At 52.7% G+C, this 7,119-nt stretch overlaps 1 long non-coding RNA gene across 1 annotated transcript; it reads right to left on the reverse strand.

Annotated features, from left to right (window-relative positions):
- Window positions 1–4,718: 4,718 nt before the first annotated feature.
- Window positions 4,719–5,543, reverse strand: LOC119817374. The gene is made up of 2 exons (XR_005285890.1): window positions 5,386–5,543; window positions 4,719–4,999 (listed from the first exon to the last, which is right to left on the reverse strand). It is a non-coding gene; the product is annotated as an uncharacterized LOC119817374 (long non-coding RNA).
- Window positions 5,544–7,119: the final 1,576 nt, after the last annotated feature.

A 7,119-nucleotide genomic window follows, 5' to 3' on the forward strand; every position in this document is an offset into this window, starting at 1 on the left:
ACACAGTACACATACCACATGACACATACTACATGTACCAAATAAGGCACCACAGATCACATGTACTATATACCTACCACAAGCAACAAACACTCACACAGACATACACACACACACACACAGAACACACACAAACACCACAGCATACCACACCACACCAAGATGCTCACACACTCCTGGAATTTTTCTGTTGAGCCCTAGACTTTATGATTTGGCCTTGAAGATGAAAGAAAGACACATTATTTAAGAGACAAAAAGAAAGGGGAACTGGACCAGGGACCGGAGGAGTCTCTTTAGCCTTCCTAAACTATAAGACAAGTCTGCACCACAGCTGCACATTTCCCAGCTGTGTGACCTTGACCCTCTGTGCTGTGTGACCTTGTCCCTCTGTGCCTTACTGGCCTCATTTGTAAATGAAGTCCATTGAAAACGGGGCTGAGGAGGAGATCGTGATCTCATGGGATTTGGAAGAGGCTTGGGGATGTCGGTGTACATGAAAAGCACAAGTGAAATGCACACAAGCGTGTTCAACACTCCAGGGACAGTCTTACACACTTTGGCTAGAACCCTTGCACACGCCCCAGAAATTCAGCCCCCCCCCCCCCCCCCACACACACAAACACACCCTCACCTCTTCCTTCTCCTTCCCTGCCCAGCACCTTTGCACTCCTGCCCTTCCCTGTCAGGAAGCATCCTGACTCAGGATTGGGCACAGGGCTCCAGAGTTTGGCAGCTCTGACTTACGTCCTCCCTATACCCCACGGGCACGTGTGTTAAGAACTGGTTCCCACGATGCTTTGGAAATGGAGCCTGGTAGGTGAAAGTGAGGTCATTGAAGGGGGCTACTGAGATTCCAGCCCTTCTCCTTCCACCTCCTCCTCGTCCTCCTCTTCCTTCTTTGCCCCCCCCCCCTCCGTGTGTGTGGGTGTGGTTGTGTGTGTGGGTGTGTGTGTGTGGTGTGTGTGTGTGGTGTGTGTGTGTGTGTGTGTGTGTGTGTGTGTGTGTGTGTGTGTATGTTTGGCTGCTATGAACTGGGTAGTCTCCTCTGTCCTCTGTCACGCACTCCCTTCGTGATGTGCTGGCTCGTCACAGATCCCCAGAGCAATGACCCAAAAGACTATGAACCCAAAGCTCCAAAGCAATGATGAAAACAAACCTTTCTTTCTTGTACTTTGACTGCTCTCAGGTGTCTATCTACAGTGATGGAAAGCAGACTAACACACTCCCCACGACAAGCTAAAATCTTCGCCGCACCCCTGCCTTGCTTATCCAAACACTGGCGCTCCTGTGCCTGTGGCTGCTACCCTCCCTCCTGGTCCACAGCCACTAGGACGCAGAAGCAGGTGGGCAGGCTGTCCTGAAACCAGCACAGAGCAGCAGCCCACTCAGGAATGAGATTCCTACACACCAGATTGCCTAATTCCGCAGTCACTTGGGTTTCTTCCCCAATCCTCCATCCTCCCCAAGGATAGGCCACAAGAGCTATCCGGAAATGCGCATTTACGGTCTCCCTCCCGAGCCTGTGTTCGGAGCCCTCCTCCGGTCACCCTCCTGACAACCCCATGACTCCTCATCTCTCCTTGATCCCCAGATCTCAGACTGCCTTTCCCAGGAGCGTGACTCAAGGAACAGTGTGCTGCTGTGCACATCAAAGGCAGCGGACACACAATGGGGAAGGAAGCGGAAGAGAGGGAGGAGCATTCGGAGCGGAGGCCCGCCTTCCTGTCTAGCCAAAGCTGAGGGACAGTTGGTTAGTCTAACAAGTCAAGATCTAGAATGCCCAGGGTCCCCAGAAGAAAAAAAAAACCTGCTGCTCATGACCACGGGAGGGAGATTTACTTGAGTTTTCTGGGTCTCCATTTCTTCGCTGGTAAAGCAGGCTTCTCACAGAGTGTAGTAGAGCTGGAAAGGCCCAGAAAAGGGTTGAGCATCTCCCAGGGCACCTGTCTTTCAAGGTGAGCTCTCTGTGAGGGAGTCAGCATTGAGGCCTGGAAATGCCAGGTCTTGTCAACTGATAGCCGCTGGCCAGGTTCACTTCCTAGCCCCTTCCAAAGCAGAACTGTCTGAAGAAGCAGGTAAAATAGTTGCTGGAAACTCGTGTACTGCCACTATCAGACTGTCAAAAGATTCCGGTCAGAGGGAAGGATGACCGCAAAAGTATTTTGCTGGAGTCCTTTGCACAGGCTTGTGGATAGACAAGGTTGTCTCCCTACCACACACACACACACACACACACACACACACACACACACACACACACAATTTTTCCACAAGAAGGAAGAGAGCCCACAGCACAGACTGGCAGGAAAGCCCCAGTCCCTCCACACTGGCCAGAAGTCTGGGAAGTCAGTTGAACAATGGTGGAACTCATCCTGCAAAGGGCAGGCAAGGGAGGGCAACAGAAGTCTACCTACCCCTATGTCCTACAGCTCCCAACCCCCAGAGGACAGACATGTCTGTGTCTAGATCGAGTAGAGCCTGCCTGCTCACAAGAGAAGAAAATGGGGGCAGCCCAAGCCTTCCTCCTGCTTAAACAAAAGGCAAATATCCTAGACATGGCAGTCCAAACACCCTGGCCTTGTCTGTCTCTCTGTGATGTCAGCGTATGAGCCAGGTAAAGGGCAAACCCACGCCTGGCTTGGCCTCTCTAGAGTCCCTGACTCAGCCAATCAGGCCTCACCAAGAAGGAACCTTTGAGACAGGAGTCCCAGAGTCACAGGCTCTGATGTTACTATTTTTTTGCATTTGTTAAATGCCATGGCACACTGAGTCCACGGGGGAAGCAGGGGTGGGTAGGTTTGGTGGGCCTGGCACGGCAAGAGATAAACAGATGCATGGCATTCCAGAGCTCTGAGCGAAGCCGCCCCTCCAAGCCAGGGAGCTGCTCATGTGTGTGCTGTCATCTCTAGCACTGTTCTCAGAACTTTCCACCCGGCACTTGGCAAAAGGATAAATCAGAGCCTGACGACTTCTTGGCTACGGTAACACTCTGCCATGAGTGTCAGCACTGCCAGGCCCTCCCTGGTGACATGTTTGGCTCCTTCATTCCAAGCACACAGTAATAAAAAGACAGCTGGATGCAGGGAGATGGCTGGAGCCTTCTTTCCAGTCACAAAGTTGGACCAGCCTATCCCCTTCCCCCCAGGGTAAAGCCAGTGAGGGTTTTACACTGGCACAGAAGAAAAAACCAAGAGCAGCGGAAGGGACCAGGGAGGTGGTGTGTGAGTGCATGGTAAAGAAAGGAGATGGAGGGGCCAGAAACTGAGCCAGAGAGGTAGCATTCCTGGGTCCTGTCACCTTCCATCACCCACTTCCCCTCATGCCCTCTCCCAGCACATGCTCGCATGGCTCACCCCTGCTCAGGAGCAATATGGGGTTGCAGGGGTGTGAGGCTCGCATGGCTCACCCCTGCTCAGGAGCCACGTGGAGCTGCAGGAGTGTGAGGCTCGCTCTGCTCACCCCTGCTCAGGAGCAATATGGGGCTACAGGGGTAAGGCTCACCCTGCTCACCCCTGCTCAGGAGCCATGTGGAGCTGCAGAAGTGTGAGGCTCGCACTGCTCACCCCTGCTCAGGAGCCATGTGGAGCTGCAGGAGTGTGAGGCTCGCTCTGCTCACCCCTGCTCAGGAGCCATGTGGGGCTGCAGGAGTGTGAGGCTCGCTCTGCTCACCCCTGCTCAGGAGCCATGTGGGGCTGCAGGAGTGTGAGGCTCACACTGCTCACCCCTGCTCAGGAGCCATGTGGGGCTGCAGGGGTGTGAGGCTCGCACTGCTCACCCCTGCTCAGGAGCCATGTGGGGCTGCAGGGGTGTGAGGCTGAGGGACCTGAGACTACGGAAGGAGGCAGTCTCAAGCTTCACTTCTGCTTCCCCTCTAGCTTTAGGTTCCTCTCCAGTAAAATAGAGTTTGGGCTTAGTGGGTACTCAAAGGTGCCACAAACTCTCAGTGTGTGAGCGGTCTAGCCATGGGTATGCCTAAATGCAGGATGCAGTGCCCTCTGGATGCAATGTAACACCCTGGGTGCAGCGCAAGAGATGCTGCCTGCAAGGAAATGAAATAACCCGACTTCAACACAACACGCTCTGAACCAATGTAAGGTTCCTAGATGCAAGGTGGTGCCTCCCAAGCACATTGTGATGCCCACTGATTTCAGGGTGATATCCCTGAAGACAAGGCTAGCTCCCTCCTGAGGTAGTGACCTGTAAAGACAGCAGGGTTCTCTGTGATTTCCCCCCCTAGCTGAGCTCATCCCCACCCATCCTCACGAACAGGGCCTTGCCACGTTCCCTGGGGTTGGCACCAAAGATATCCCCCCCCCTCCTTTGCTCACCCTTCAAATGACTCATAGCGGCTGGGGACAGGGTGCCCCAGAGCAAGCTGGCAAGTCATGGCCCGTCCACCCCTTCCCCAGGTGCCACCGCTAGGAGCTGCCGGCTGTCAGCTGTTCGTGAGCTCAGGCGCTCCTTGAGTTACAAAAGCAAGAGGACTTGGAAATTGAAACAGGAGAAGGCACTGGCGGGGGCCAGAGCTCGCAGGGCAGCTATGGAAAGACAGCCCTACCAGAATGGCAGCGTTATTTATTGATTCTCTTGGGGGAGGCATATATGGTTATAAAAAGAGCCTCTTCGAAGCCCAAACCACTCACCCAGTTTATTCATGGGTCTCCAAAGAACACCCCTGCCCCCCCCCCCACCACCACCCCTGTTTAATCAAAGGCCACAGCCAGGGTGGGAAGTACCTCACAACTGCCTGCCAACATCACAGTCATTGTTTCCCACCGGTTTCACAGGACACAGAGCTTAGCAGGCAGGGAAGAACCCCCACTGAAGGGAGGGGCCTTTCCTGGGCCCACCCAGCAAGCCCGGGCCCCACAAGCTGCTGCTTTGCTGTCCTCAAGCAACACGGGGTTAGAGGCCTGGCGATGTTCAAAGGCCCAAGGCATTCCTACCACTCTGCAAACCACCACCCTGCTGCAGGCAGGGGTGGAGGAGGACTGGCCAACTGAAAAAAAAAAAAAAAAAAAAAAACGATGTCCTGAGCCCGGCTGTTGAGTGCTGGGATGCAAAGGCCAGAGCCGTGGCCGGCGAATGGGTTTCACCAAGCTGGATCAAGTGACTGCCTTCCTGGAAACTGGCCTTCTGTTGCTAAGCTGATAAAGGCAGGGAAATTGCTACCCTTGGTGCTCATGGGAAAACATGTTGATGCTAAAGAAGCGCTGCCACCTGTGAGTAGCTGAGACAAAACAGAGCACCCCTGCCACTACCCCGCCGCCCCGGGGTAACTCAGATCACCCAGGCAGGGGTGCGCCGAGAGAGCCAATGAATCCGACCTTCAGTAACTGCTCCCGGGACTGCAGCACACAAGGATGCCGCTTCTGAACACTCTACCTTCTCCATGTACTCCCAGAGATCAGCCTCCACCCTGAGTGGACCCTTGTAACACACACGGCAGCCTCTCCTGACCATGGACCCCAGCGTGGCAGCCTCGGGAGGCTGTGGATGGGCACAAGATACAGGAAGCCGCCTCCTGGGGGACAGATCTTGTACCATCAGGTGTGCGTGGAAAAGGGCTGGCCCAGGGCCTCGCTGTTTATAACTGTGATGGGGGAGGGGCGTGCAGAGTTCAAAGGGTTTAGTGGTCAGGAAATGAAGCCTTTTGGCAGCGCTCCAGGGACAAGTAGCTTACACTGATTTCTGCCCCGCCGCCATAGTGTAACAAGGCACCTCTATGTTGTAAGGCGCTGTGCTCACACCTCGTCTGCAAAGTACCCTCTCCTGGTCTGTTCAAACACCCTCCATCGTCTACCTCCCATGAGGCAGCCACCCGCCCTTACATAACCTGTCACTTGAAGTTTTCTCCAACATTCCGTGCAAGTAGCCATCAGGTCTCAGGAGGAGGTGAGTGGAGACTTGCAATGAGGAGACTCAGAGACCCCCCTAAAATGCCCCCCTCCTCACAGGCCGGCTTCAGAGCTGCTCCCAGGAGTCGGGATGTACTCACTGTGTGGCCTCACCCGCCACAGCGTCCTATCTCTGTTCCCTAAGCGAAGCAAAAGCCAATAGGCCCCAGACTCTGCTGCCCACAGATCATTCATGGAGAATGGTTTGTGTTCCAGACAGAAATAATGGGGAGAGGAGAGGAAAAAAGAAAGGGAAGGAGGCCTGCAGCCAGCAGACCCTGCAGACAGCAGTACGGAAGTAGAAGAGCAGACTACAAAAGGGTTCCCCACCAGAAGGGACAACTTGGAAATGAGCACAAACTGCATTGTGCTTAAGTCTGTGATACGGTGAATCTACACTGGGAAAAGAGACCTAAAGCAAAGCCTGGGAAGTTGAAAAAGGAAGAACAGACTGACCAGAGCTGGGTGTGTGGACACACACCTGCGGCCCAGAACCAGAAGGGCTGAGACCTGAGGATTTCAAGTTCAAGGCCAGCTCGGATTACACAGCAAGACTGTCTCAACTACTACTACTACTACTATTAATAATAATAATAATAATAATAATAATAATAATAATAATGAAGTAACAAAACAGTCAAATTAAAAACAATGCTACAAATGGCGATGGGCTTGAAATGTGCGGTTAGAAGGACAGTAAAAACAAATACAAGCTGGGTGGTGGTGGCGCAAGCCTTTAATCCCAGCACTCGGGAAGCAGAGGCAGGAGGATCTCTGTGAGTTCAAGGCCAGCCTGGTCTACAAAGTGAGTTCCAGGACAGTCAATGCTGTTACATAGAGAAAGCCTGTCTCAAAAACAAATCAAACAAACAAACAAAAGAGCAAGTTCCAGGACAGGCCTCCAAACTACAGAGAAACCCTGTCTCATAAAACCAAAAAACAAAAGAAAAAAATACGTATTTAAACACATACCTTCAAGCATTTTGCACGCACACACATACATTTAGTTATAGAAATCCTAATTATGCAAGAAAGCTAACAAAAGTAAACAGTTGGGAAATGTTAAAGATTTTAAACAGAGGAAAATTTTCATACACGCATAGCATTTATAGTATTAAGCAGTGGCCTCCAAACATCTCAAAAAATGGCTATGGGGCTAGAGAAATGGAACAATGGTTAAGGGCACTTGATGCTCTTGCAAGGGACCCAGACTTTGTTCCTA

Source organism: Arvicola amphibius, chromosome 6, assembly GCF_903992535.2.
Source record: "Arvicola amphibius chromosome 6, mArvAmp1.2, whole genome shotgun sequence".
In the NCBI taxonomy this organism is placed as follows: Eukaryota; Metazoa; Chordata; class Mammalia; order Rodentia; family Cricetidae; genus Arvicola; species Arvicola amphibius.